Below are 14201 nucleotides of genomic sequence, written 5' to 3'. Positions count from 1 at the left end.
TCTGGGATCATGACCTGAGCCGAAGGCAGATGCTTAACCGACTGAGCCACCCAGGTGCCCGACCGGGATGAATATTTAGAAAGGGGATCCTTGTCACCCTGTGTAGAGGTGGGCATAAGGTCACAAATGTGCCCTAAGGAGATATTTGTTATGTTAATGGGGCTTGTGCTCCTTGTTGGGTGGAGATTTTAGCCTTATAGTGGGGTCAAGGTAACTGTGGGTCCCCCCGTGGTCCATCTGCACAGGTGTGAGTAGGAGGTTGAACTCAAACTGATCTGGGGCCTGCTGGCTCCTCCTCAGAGTAGTTGTTACTGCTTGAGGGGTAGTTTTGGTTTCCACCACAGGATGTTGTGCCCATCAGGTCTTTTGCCTGAGTTAAAAGATAAGCTGGAAAGAAGAGCATAAGGAAAATGTGGGACAAAGGTTGCTGGGTACCTGCAGGTGGGCAGTAAAGGTCGGGTCTTGGGGTCTTGCTGGTGACTCTGATAACCAGTTGTGATGTTGTGATTTTTAAGAAACATGTGGTCATTCATCCACCAAAAATATATTTCATATATATATATATATATATATATATATATATTTGGTCTTCCTCCAGGCTTCCAGGCTCATAGCTCCCCAAACCCTTGGAATTCCTTGAGCAGTTAGAGAAATGGGAACGTCTTTTGCTGTATTGTAATAGCATCTGGTCTCTTGTCCTCAGGCTTCAGAGCCAAAAGGGTGAAATGAAGGTCTTGTTAATCATTAACAAGGCCCTTTCAACCACAGCTGAGTTTATGTTAATGAGGTGACTTTCGGAAAATACCTAAGGATGGGGGCTGGGGGCCAGAATCAAGGCCAGGAGACCCAATCACATGACTAGAGACTTGGAATTTTCACCCCCATGACCTCCGGGATGGGAGAGGGGCTGGAGGTTGAATCAATCACCACTGGCCAATGAGGTAATCAGTTGTGCCTGTGTAATGAAACCTCCATAAAGACTCAAAAGAATGGGGTTCAGAGAGCTTCCAGGTTGGGGAACCAGAGCATATGGTTCATGAGGACAGAAACTTCTTTGCTCAGAACCTTGACCTGTGTGTCTTCATCTGGCTGATGATTTGTATCCTTTAACATCCTTTGTAACAGATTTGTAGTCTAGCGAGTAAACTGGTTTCCTGAGTTTTGAGAGCCACTCTAGCAAATAACCAAACCCAAGGAAGGAGTTGTGGGAACCTCTGATTTATAGACAGTCAAGTAACAACCTGGGCTTAAACCCGGCATCTGAAGGAAGGCGGGGTTAGTCTTGTAGGACCGAAGCCTTCACCTGTGGGATCTGATGCTGTCTTCAGGTAGATAGGGTCAGAATTGAGTTGAATTGGAGGACACTCAGCTGGTATTGGAAAATTGCTCGGTGGTGTGGGAAAAACCACCCCCCACACAAATTAGGATTGGTGACCAGAACCCCTTTCCTGGTCTTACTTAAAATTCAAGACATTTAACAGTAAGCAGGATAGTGATGTCGCTGGGCAACCCGCCGTACCTCCTGCCTACGAAACGTGCACTCTCCCCGTTTGGCATCTTTTCACACCTTCTTCTCGCCTGTCCCCCAACTTCCAGAGGTTCCTCCTTATCCTCGTTGTCAGCAGCTGACTTTATTTTCTATTTCATTAAGAATTAAAAGCACTTAGAAGAGCCCTTGCGAACATTCCCACCACCACGCTCACCCACTGTGTGTGCCTGTGCTCTGCTTCCGAGCCGAGCCACCCCTTACCCTGGGGAGGGCTCTGTCGTCCCTGGCTGGGCACCTCTTCCTCACCCAGGACCTCACTTCAGCCGTTCTCCCCCGTCTCCTTTGAGTGATCAGATTTGTACTAGATCACTTTCATTTTCAGACTTGTTCTAATTCTCCTTGGGCTAAAAGAATACAACAAAACAAACTTCATTGATCCCACATCCTTCTCTAGCTACAGGCCCATTTATTTGTGCCCCTTCCATGAAAACTCTTTGAAGGAATTCTGTGTTCTTCATCTTTCTGTGCTCTTGCATTCACGCTAAATAGGCTTTTTCACCATTACTCTACCAGTAGAGATTTTTTCAATGAGACTAATCACCCCATTTTGTCAAATCTAATGGTCAGTTCTAACCCCACTTGGCATATTGGCAGGATTTGACCCAAATGAGGACGATGTCTTTCTTGGAAACCTGTTTTCATGTAGCTTCCAGGACACGCCCGGAGTTTTTGTACTTTTCATTTTATTTTGTTTTGTTTTTTTCTCCCGCTGTCCCTTCTCTTATCTTCTTCTCCTCAACATCTTGATCTTGGAGCACCTCGAGATTCAGCCACAGACCATTTCTGCCTTTATCCTTCCAATCTAATGATCTCTTCCTCTTTTGAGTTTAGACACTTTTCCGATTAAATCTCCCCTCTGTACTGTTTTCCAAACTGTGGAGTGGTATGTTCAGCAGCCCGTTATCTCCACTTGGACGTCCACTTGGCATCCTAAATAGAACGTGCCCCCAACTGAACTGGCCAGCTCCTCAGGCAGAGGCACCCCTTGTTCCAAGCTGCTATCACCTATAATGTGGGCAAACAACAAGGTCCTGACTGGTGTCTTCCTATTTCCCCTTTGGCTCTGGGGCTTGATTTTCTCTGCAGTTAGCAGCCAGAGTAAAGATTTTAATAGTAATCCCTTGTTCAGATATTCCTACAATGACTGTCTGTTCCTCTTAGAATAAAATTCAGAGTCCATGCCATGGCTTGGAAAACTGCGATGTGACTCTCCGCCTTGGTTGTCCTGGTCATTCTCCCCAGCTGCACTGGCCTGTTGTTCCTCACATATGCCACGGTTAACCCTCCTCGGGCTCTTCCCGGGCTCCGATCTCAGCCCCGCGTGCCCTTCCCCCGGGTTCTGCAGTGGTTCGCTTACTCCTTCGCTTCGTTTTTCTGCTCACATGTCACTTGAGAAAGGCCTTTCCCGACCACCTGACCTAAAAGACCTGCTGTTCCCTGCTGCCAGGAATGACTGTCCTTTTCTCCTTTTCTGCTCTATCTTCCGATGCTTATCCCTTTACCAAGATGACCTATCTTATTTACATACTTCGAAAATCATCCGTGTTCTTGCCTATGAACTCTGACAGTAAGAGCTTTGTTCACAGCTTGCTTGTTTTTATTCGTGTTTTTCTTTCTTCTATTTAGTATTTTTCCTGGTATACAGTTTTATATCCCTTATTTTCAACCTTATTGTTTTGTTTCAGATAGTGATAAGTGCTATAAAAAACCTAGAACAACTAATGGAGAATGTCATTGGTGGGCATTATAGTCAATGAAGCGGTCAGGGAAGGAGTCCCAGGAGACTGCTGCTCATTTCCCTTGAGGCCTGAATGATGGAAGAAAGGGAATCTGGAGCAAGAACACTCTTGACTGAAGGAATGGCACGGATAAAGATCCTAAGTGGGAATAGACCTTCCATGTCGATAGATGCTGGAGTAGCAGGGGTTAGCAGTAAGAGATGAGGTCCTTCCTAAAAGCATGGGTGGCAAAAGATAGGTAGGGCCTTACAGGCCACCATGAGGAAAGTGGATTTTATTCTGAGTGCAGTGGGAGTCCACTGGATAGTTTAATTAGGGGAAGGGTGTCATCTGGTTTTCATTTTTAGAAGATAACTTTGCTATGAGGTAGAGAATTGATTGGGAAAGAATAAGAATAAACAAGGCGAGTGCGTAGCGAGAGATTGTTTCTGGGTAAGAGAAGTTTCAGTGGAGATGGAAGGAAATGGATGATAAATTCACGCTGTGTTTTGTAGGTAGAGCTGACGAAGCTTGTCGGGAGATACCGGTCTAGATGGCCCCAAAGGCTCATTTTCTCTCTCCTTTCGGTAGCTTGGCAAAGAGCTGACACAACAGTTCTAAGAAACTTCGATGGTGGAAGAAGAGGCCGACACCAGCTGCTGAGTTCTCGCCGCTGCCCTTCCTTCTAACACGGCTGTTTCCACCTGGGAGCTCCTGTTGTTAGATAATCACTTAGATGGTCCCTGTTTCTCCTTTTTTATAAATGTGCCATTCCCCCGGTACAACCGGCCCACTTAAGCACAGCCGAAGCTGCAGGTTAACAAGAGTTTGGGAGATCGTGTGCACTCTTGACGACTTTCTCCTTATAACCTTGTTTTGCTTAACGCCCTGTGGTGCTGGTAGGATTTTGTTTTTTGTTTTTGCCTTCTTTGGCGTAAAAATGTGCTGACAGATTCAGTGCTGGGGAGGAGAGAGGACGAGATAGGATTCAAGACGGGGCCACTGGCTTTTGGATTGAGAAGCTGGGTAGAGAAGGTGCCATTTACTAGTTGGGGGGATGTATACTCATTTTTTTTTTTTTAATGTGTTTTGTTTGGGACAATCCTAGGCCTCCAAATGGAAGTGTCAAAAGCAGGCAGCTAGTTACAAAAGCCTGGATCTGGGAAAGACAGCCGCTGGAATCATAAATTTGAGAGTCCCCCTTATTCTTCACAGCTATAAGCATAAAGCAACAAGAACCAACCTAAAGTGACCTTTTCTTTAGAAAAAGTCATAGAGGAAGCGGTCAAAGCATTCCCTTCCACAAGAGTCTCAGCTCCAGAGAATTCTAGGCTATAAAATCATATGATGTAAAGTCAGAGGATAATTCTACCAAAACTTTCAGGAACAAATAACCACAATGGTCTTTAAAAAGGGGGGAACCTGGAAAAAGGACACCCTTCAAATTGTTTGATGAAGCGAACAGCAGTGAAAACCAAGCCCGATTTGATCATCACGTGTACACAGGGCACACGCGTGTTGGGGAGGAAGCATGTATTCGACCCTGGAAGGTTCTTTTAGCTGGACTAAGAATCAAATTGACATGAGACAGATTAACAGGACAAAATCAAGTTTAATAGCAAATGTATGTGGAATCCCCATAGACGTGGAATTCCAAAGACAGTCAGCAATGTGATACTTCCGTGAGCTCAGGAGAGGGGCAGGGTCTGTGGAAACCAAGGGAGGAAGACCGTGAGCGGGAAGGTGAGAGCAGATGTTTGGAAAGGAAAGGTGCTCTATTATGCAGATAAGTTGCTTGGGTAAAGAGGAATCTCTGTACTTTTCTTGGTACTGAGATGCTGTTGAGGGGGAGGTAAAGAGCTTTTTCCTGAATCTGTGGGATTTTGATTGCTTTTAACTCAAAATAGTGTTCATGCCAAAGCAGCCCATCTTGGTCGGCCTGCTCTACACATGCAGACACAAAATACAAATTTCACTAAAGTAAATAGAGAACCCAGTGCTAGATTAAAATAATAGCATACTGTGGCAAAGTGTAATGTAATATTGCATGTGATCAGTAGGAAAACTCTTGAATCCCAGACATTAGGAGTTTAAAAACTTCATTTATGAACTATGTGATTTTAGGCCTGTTGTTGAGCTTCTAAGGTGCCTCTGTGTTCTTTTCTAGGAAGTAGATATAACAGTATTCATACTTATAAAGTGGGAGTAATAATAGTATCTACATCATAGGATTGTTTTGAGGATGAAATCAGTTGATTAACACACATACTGAGAAAAGTGCCTGATACATAGTAAGTATTCAATATGTCAGCTATCATACCAGTGATACAAGGAGGGTTCTGAATTTTTAAATCTATTAATAAATTTAATGAACCATATATAAACAGAGAAAAAATGTATGCGTTTCTTTCTAGGGGCTGAGAAAGATCCATGATAAAATATAACCTCTATTCTTCATTTAAAAAATCCAGTTAAATAGGATTAGATGAATAATTCCCTAACATAAAAATGTATGTATCACAACTAAAAATCCAGCCTCAAGCTTTATAGGGGGAAATGAGAAACACTCCCATTAAGTAAAATGAAACAAAATGATCGCTGTAACCATTATTGTTTAACTCTGTTATACTGAACAACATAATTACCTCAAGAGAATTAAAAGGCATAAAAACTATAAAGGAAGTGGTAGAATTATAATCTTTCCCGGGTATGATATAATAGAATACTTGGAAAATAACCCAAGAGGAGTCACTGAAAAATTATTACATTAAAATTATTCTATAAGGAGTCTGTGTTCAGATTTATCATTATCCTAGCTGCATAGAAATAAAAGTCAGTCAATAATGGAAGAAGAGCCATTTTCAATTGCAAAACTAGAAGAAATGTCAAAGAATAAATTTAAATGTGTAAAATTGATAGAAAAATGAATTTCTGGTACAGATACAATGGCATAGATTCTTTTCTCCCCTTAACTAGAACCGCAACCCCTGGAAATAACCCAAGAGGCAACCAAAGGAGAACTCTAAGAGATGGTGAGAGGAAGCTAGACTTGTTTGTGACCTCAGGTCTGGAGGAACAGCACAGTGACAGGAAATGTTAACCTCTCCCATCTCAGCATAAGGTCATCTTGGCCCCAGTGTTTCCTGACCATCAACCTGGCTCATTTCTATCCTGGATCAAACAGGTGGTGGTGAGCCTGGCACCACTAGCAAGGGGATTGATGAGGGAGCCCCACTAATTAATAGTAGCTGGGGAAAGTGTGTTCTCTCCCTGACCCGAAACACTAAGGCTACTGATTCCACCACCAAACCCAGTTCTGGAAGCCTCTTTGACTCTGTGAGCCTGATATTTCCCTCCTTCCTCCAACTTCCCTCCCTCCTTTAGAGACACAAGTTTAGGGAGGGGCTGTACTAGTAGGAGAGGATCTCCATCCCCGCCTATGAGGGGCATGTGATCCTAACAAGCACCTGCCTAGAGAAGCCTCTGTCCCCACAGGCTGAGACTCTGCTCCATTTCAGCGGCCCAGCTTGGGGAAACCCCTTCTAGCCCTCAGGCAACACCAGCAGGGCCATCTCAACAGCACCAAATAAGCTAAACACACCCAAAAAACGGAAATGTTCTGAAAATTAAATGTCCCTGGAACCACATGCAACAAAAGTAGGTCAGACCCTGCGTACTAACCCTAAACTGGGCAACTACCTGCTGAAGTAAAAGATTGAAATGGGATCTAGAGTCTTCTAACGGAATAGGCAAAATGTTCGGGTTACAAACCAAAAGTTAATAACAGGACAATAGGAGAACTTCTATAAACATAAAAATTAAGTATCATACTTCTAACAAATCCACAGGTCAAAGACAGTCTCAAGAGAAAATGTAGTCAACAATGGAAATGATTGTACAATTTATCATGCAGATACAGCTAAAGCAGTGTGCTGGGGAAATTTATAGCACTAAATGCTTACATTAGGAAGGAAGGAACCTTTCAAATTGATAATCTAAAGTTCCTATCTCAAAAAAACTAGAGTTGCAAAATCCCAAAGCAAGCAGAAAGAAATGATAACAGAAGTCAATGAAATAAAAAATGGGAAAATAGCAGAAAAAAATCAATGTAACAAAATGGATTCTTTGAGAAAATCAGTGAAGTTGATAAATCTCTAGAAAGACTGACAAAAGACACAAGTCACTGTTATCAGGAATGGAATGAGGGTATCACTACAGATTCTGCAGCTATTAGAAGGATAATATGGAAATACTATGACCAACTTTGTTTATAAATCCAACCACTTGAAATGGGTCAAGTCCTCAAACTACTAAAAACCAGACAATCTGAATAGTCCTATAACATTGGATAAAATGAGTAGTCTTATAACTATTTAAAAAATTGAATTCATAATTTAAAAACTTATGAGAAGGAAATCTCCAGTCCTAGTTGGTTTCCCTGGAGAATTTGTCAAACTGTAAAAGAAAAATTAGCATCAAGTATGAAGAGTCTCTTCTAGAAAACAGAGGAGGGTAGAATACTGATCAACTCACTTTGGGAGTCCATAATTTATGAGGCCAGTATTATCCTGGTACCTAAACCATGTAAAGGCTGTACAAATAAAACTACAGATCAGCATCTCTCTCATGAACGTAGATGCAGAAATCCTCAGCAAAATATTAGCAAACCAAATCCAACAGTGTATAAAAAGCATTACACATCATGAACAATTGGATTTATTTCAGGAATGTAAAGCCAGACCAATAGTCACGAATCAGGCAATGGTATCCCCTATATTAACAGATTAAAGAAGAAAGGTCATATAATTATATCAACTGACATAGAGAAACACTTGATGAAATCTAGCACTCATGACAAAAATTCTTTGCAAGTTAACAATAGAGGAAAATTACCTCAATTTGATAAAGAACATGTCCAAAAAACCTGTAGAAAGCATCATCCTTAATGGTAAAAGACTGAATGCTTGCTTCCGTCTCTTTGCCCCGCCCCAAAAAAAAATCAGGAACAAGGCAAGAATGTCTGCTCCCGCCACTCTTATTTAGCATAGTAATGGAAGTTCTAGTCAGTGCAATATGGCAGGAGAAAGAAAAGCATACAGATCAGAAAGAAGAAATAAAACTGATCCTGGTTATGTCGAGGACATAATTGTCTCACCTCCCCCAAAACACCTAGAACTAGTGACTTAAAGTCACAACATATAATATCAACACATGAAAATCATATTTCTGTAAACTAACACTGAACATGTAGAAACCAAAATTAAAAGCATGGTATCATTTACAATTTCTCCAAGGAAAAATGAAATGCTTAGGTATAAAATGTAATATTTACATGCTGAAAATTACAACATGCTGGTAAAAGAAATCAAGATTTAAATAAATAGAGAAACCTATTGTGTTCATGGATTAGCAGACTCCACATCGTAAGGTTGTCAGTTCTCTTTAAATTCATCTATAAATTTGATGCAATTCCTATGAAATACCAGCAGGGTTTTCTGTAGACATAAGCTTGTTCTAAAATTGGTATGGAAATACACAGGACTTAGAATAACTAAAACAATCTTGACAAAGAATAAAGTGGGAAGACTCACCTGACTCAGTATTGAGGCATGCTGTAGAGCTGCGTTAATCAGGATGGTACAGTATTGGAGAATTAGATACATAGATCACTGGACCAGAAAGAAACCCAGAAATTGATCCATAGAAATCTGCTCAATGGACTTTTGACGAATGTGTAAATTCAATTCAATGGAGGATGATCACCTTTAAAGAAGATAGGGCTGGAGTAATTGGCTATCTGAAAGCAAAAATTAAACTTTGACTTAAACTTCACACTTTAAGCAAACTAACTCAAAAGAGATCACTTAAATGTAAAACATAAAACTATAGAACTTTTAGAGAACGATTACAGGAAAATGTAAAATTTCCTGATTGAAAAGGAGACTTGAGCCAATGGAAAATAACACTGTTTTTGAATATAGAGATTCAAGATCATTAAGATGTCAATTTTCCATAAATTATAAATGCAGTAGGATTATAGTAAAATAGTACCAGAGTGTGGTTTGCTTATATGGGTTTAACTGTGTTGAGAATGCTGTGTGCTGTTTTTTTTTGGGGGGGGGGCGTGTAGGGGGTAGGGGTTGTAAACTGAACAAGCTGCTTCTAAAATTTATGTGAAACATTTAAACAAGCAAAACATCCCAAAAAATTCTAAAGAATAATGGCAGATAACTAGTTGTAGCAAATAAAACATTAAAAAATCCTTAATTAATGTTGACATGTAGAATAAATATATAAATGCAACAGAATAAAAATTCTACATTGTTTTCACATCCTACATTCCTCATTGTTTCACAGGACTTTCATTTGCCCCAGGGTAAACCTAAAAGAACCCAGAAGAAAAGTCAATTGAATTTCAAAAAGATTTTTTAAAACTCATAACTAAAACATTTGTCTTAAAAGCTGAAATGGTTTTTAACTTTAGCAAAGTTTTCCAGAGAGGAAAGCCTCTTTTAGCTTACAAATAATGTTGAATATCAAAAGCTTAAGGATTGAAGTACTTTATATGTGAAATGTACAATGCAAATTGTAGAGTTAGGAAGTATTCAGGCTTTTCTGCCAAAACAAAATAAAGGCATCCAGCTTTGTGGAGTCAACATTACAATTAGCTGGATATGAGGGAAGACCCAGTCTTGCACCTGCCAGCTAAGACCTGCTGTGGGGTAGAAGGGTGAGGTATCTGATAAAAGCAGAAAGGATATGCTCTCATTTCACAGAGAAGCTTCTTAGAAAAAGCTGGAATCCTGGCGGAGCAGACATGAGTGAGTGATGCATCCGGGTGGGTGGCATGGGGACACCCCACTGAGTCCTATTCATTACAGGGCCAGGGGTGCAGCTGAATGCCTAGATGTCTTCAAGAAGTGGCTGAGGGCGGGCCAGAGGCCCTAGAAAAGTCCTAAGGAAGATGAGGTGCAGGGACCACATTGGTTAAAGAACATGACGACACCGGAGTCCTCTTGATAGATGCCACCCAAGATGGCTTCTGGGGGTCATGTATCTTCATAGAAACCAACATGGGGCAGTTGGAACCTTCCATGGACCAGGTAGGTTCCTTCTCCTCTATGCCAAGAAAACTAGAAAACTTTTTTTTTTTTTTTTTTAAAGATTCATCTGTCAGAGAGCATGTGAGCACAAGCAGGGGAAGCAGCAGGCAGAAGGTGAGGCAGGCTCCCCGCTGAGGAAGGAGCCGGATGTGGGACTTGATCCCAGGACCCTGGGATCGTGACCTGAACAGAAGGCAGACATTTAACCAACTGAGCCACCCAGGCATCCCTAGAAGACTTGACCAGAACTTGACTGATTTACCCCAAGGAGAATGGGGGAAGAAGGGGGAGGAGCAGGACTTTGAATTTAATTATGGTTACTCATTAAGTGCCTTATTCACTAAATTGCCCCCGTTTGCATAGAAAGGACCAGGTGATTTCCTCCATCCATCAGACTGGGAGCTCAGAATGACAACATGAATTAAATTGTAGAACCTTCTAAAAGTTAGGTTTTTATGTATCTGCATACTTAGCCTATAAAATTCATAATCACTCTACACATTTTGATATTCATTTCAAAAATATTCCACACTGAGACTACCGTGTACTCACATATTGATTGTGTATCTTTTTACAAAGAGTTTAGTGTAGTAACTCTGATTTGCTCAGCAGTTACAACTGCTAATCATCATGTTATTCAACACCAATTTTGTCTCACAAATTGAGTCTAAAATTCATCCTGATTCATTTTTATATTTTTGACGTGAGGAACGGTAAATAGTCTTTTATTATTCCATTTCTAACTCCATTGCTTTAACCTCATGGAAGTTTTCATGTCAAAAATCCTCTTCTGACTTTTTTAGCTTTTCAGGAGTAATATTACCTAATTCATCAGAAAGGAATTTTGTTGACCCTTTTTCATATTTTCACTGAACTCTCTTTCCTTGCCTTTGTGACTTGGCTTAGGAAGGGCAGGAGAAGACCCAGTCCAAAGGATTTTTCCCGAATTCTTGCGCCACCAACTGTCCCTTTGGCCTTCTGCCTTCTCCTACTCTGCTCTGACTAGAAGCTCTCATTTGGATCCGCCTCTGATTTTTCTTCTGTTAGTCAGTTTCACAGGATTCTTTTCGGCAGTCTGCTCCCTGAGCCATCTGTGGGCTCTTCCTCTGAGCCCACTGGTCATCCTGTCCGCGGGAGAGCCATTGCTTTCAACCCCACAAGGTCGCCTTCATGTGGCTTATGTTCAGCTTGAAGAAGCAAAGGATCAGACTGGGTCTGTGCACTCTGTTCACGCGGCCAGAGCTCCATGGCTGTCGGGTGTGGCCAGGAGTCCTCTGTCCTTCACTTCCCTTCCCCTTCACCCCAGCTCCTTTTCCTTTGCTGCCCCACATGTGAGTAATACGGAAATTTGCAGGGGGTTGCTAGAAAATCTTCTCTCTAGAAGGTTTTTAGCTCATCCCAAACCCATTTCCTAAAAGATATCTCTGTCTTTGCTTATCTTTTTCAAACACAGGAGATTAATTTTTGCACAGTATCATTTCTAGTAACCACTTGTTCAAACATCCAACTTAAGGCTAAAAGAAGATTCAGTCAGTATGACTTTAATGTGGTTTGTACTTCAGCAAAGTGGACTGGTCACTTTAAATTTAAGCTTGAGATAAACACTAGAATCACACCCTGACCCTGTAATTATCTCCTGGATTAGGGCCTATAGGTGTCTGTTTACAAGTCTGCAGGGTGACTTACGTTTTTATTATGTTAAAGAGGTTGAGGAAGTGAGAATCAATTATTAGAAGCTGACCCCCAGCTTCACTTCACGTCCGCTCTGGCCCTGGCTGTGATGTAGATTTCACCAAGGGCTTGAAACCTGGGCTCTATAACTTTACCTATAAGCTTCCATCTGGAAAACATGCATGCCTGTTTATAGGGTAGAGATTTCATCTTAGGGAAGGGATTTCCTACCCACCAAATTCCTCAGAGCACCCTGGACTTCTTTGTTTCTCAGACTGTACACCACAGGGTTAAGTAAAGGTGGTACGACCGTGTAGGTCACTGAGATCGGCTGATCCTGATCCCTCATGTTCTCGGACTTGGGCTTGAGGTAGGCGACAGAGGCATAGCTATAGTGGACCATGACCACCGTGAGGCGGGAGGCACAGGTGCCGAAGGCCTTCTTCCAGCCCTCAGCTGAGGCCATCTTGAGGATGGTGGAGATGATGAGGAGAGGATGTAGGAGATGAAGAGGAAGGTGGAAGGGGCTGTGAGGGCCAACAGGGTGATAATTAAGGTCAGGGTATCATTAATGATTGGAGCAGCACAGGCTGGCTCCAACACAGGCCGAACATCACAGAAGAAATCCTCAATCAGGGAGTTGCAAAAAGGCAGTCTGAAAATGGCCACAGCCTGAATCAGAGTGAGCAAGAACCCTGAGGCACAGACCGAGGATGCCAGGATGGTACAGACCCTCCAATTCATGATGACTGAGTAACGAAGTGGGTTGCAGATGGCCACATAGCGATCAAACCATATTACTGCTAGCAGGAAGCAGTTGGTGATGGCAAAGCCAAGGAAGAAAAAGAGCTGAGTCCAACCGCCCACCGGGGAGATGGATTGGCTCAGACCTACGAGGCCGGAAAACATGTGTGGGATAATGACCAGGGAGTAGAAAGTCTCTGATGTGGAAAGAACACTTAGAAAGAAGTACATGGGGCTGTGGAGGCGGTGGTCGATACGGATAATTGTCACAATGATGACATTGCCTACCAGAGTTAGGATGTATACCATCAGAAACACAGCGAAGAGTGTGAGTTGATATTCTTGGAAGTTGGAGAAACCTTGGAAAACAAAGTCTCTCACCTCTGTGTGGTTGGCTGTCTTCATTGAGGATCTCAAATCAGAAAGGTAAAGAGAAGGTCAACACCATCCCTTCATACCAGAGACCACCCTGCCCCCTGGTGAGCACACCATCAAGAGCAAAGATCCAGTATCGCAAAAGCCTGGTTCAAAACTTCATGAATCAACTGCCTTTTCCAGGGACGTGGTAGACTCAGCCCTAGAACTGACGTAAAGATAGCGAAAGTCCGAGCAACATTATTTGAAAGTTTGAGGTAAAGCATTCTTTTCAAGGACACTTGACCCTATGTATGGCACATGACGTTGGTCTCAAAAATTTCTTAAAACTAGATTTTTCTAAAATGTCCACTATGTGATTAGGTTAGAAACTATCACAAAAAACTTGAAAAATTGGAAATGTTTGAAAATCTAACTTATAGTTCAAAGAGGAACTTATAATGGGAATTAGAAAATCTTTAGAACTGAGCAGTAATAGAGGAATAATGTAGCACGACATGCACCACGCATTCAAAATATTATTGGAAGGAAGTTTATCATTGGAAATGCTTGTTTGTTTTTTAAAACAGAAAATTCATGAGAATCCATTCTGAGAAGTTATAAAAACAACATAAAGAAGGAAAAAACAATAACGATGAAACAGATGTGAATGATAAAATATAGAAGATCCACAAAGGTGAAAGTTTATAAACTTCAGGTAAACTCATGAAAATCCGGCCGAGAAAAACAAGTGAAGACATAAAATCAGATTATGAGTTAAGGGACAGAAGCTTCAGACTCTGAAAGATGAGAAGTAACATTATGAACAACTTTACCTCAATAGGTTTTTAAACTTCAATGAAATGGATACATTTCTAGAAAAAAATTACTTAATATTGAATCAAGAAGTAGAAAATCTGAGAACTATTTTAAGACATAAAGACAGGAGTGAAAAATCTACAAATAAATCTCTAGGCCAAGAGAAATTTACGAATATGTGCTATAAAACATTCAAGGATAAGTCGATTTCAATGTGATACATAACTTCTATTTTTAGGTAAT

At 41.4% G+C, this 14201-nt stretch overlaps 1 pseudogene; it reads right to left on the bottom strand.

Annotated features, from left to right (window-relative positions):
- Window positions 1-12252: 12252 nt before the first annotated feature.
- Window positions 12253-13190, bottom strand: LOC141371701 (olfactory receptor 10J1-like; annotated as a pseudogene).
- Window positions 13191-14201: the final 1011 nt, after the last annotated feature.

This window comes from Callorhinus ursinus, unplaced genomic scaffold, assembly GCF_003265705.2.
Source record: "Callorhinus ursinus isolate GAN/ISIS: 27379988/994484 unplaced genomic scaffold, GSC_fseal_2.0 scaffold88, whole genome shotgun sequence".
NCBI classification, from domain to species: domain Eukaryota; kingdom Metazoa; phylum Chordata; class Mammalia; order Carnivora; family Otariidae; genus Callorhinus; species Callorhinus ursinus.
The sequence above is the reverse complement of the archived record's forward strand: the minus strand, read 5'-3'. Positions and strand labels throughout refer to the sequence as shown.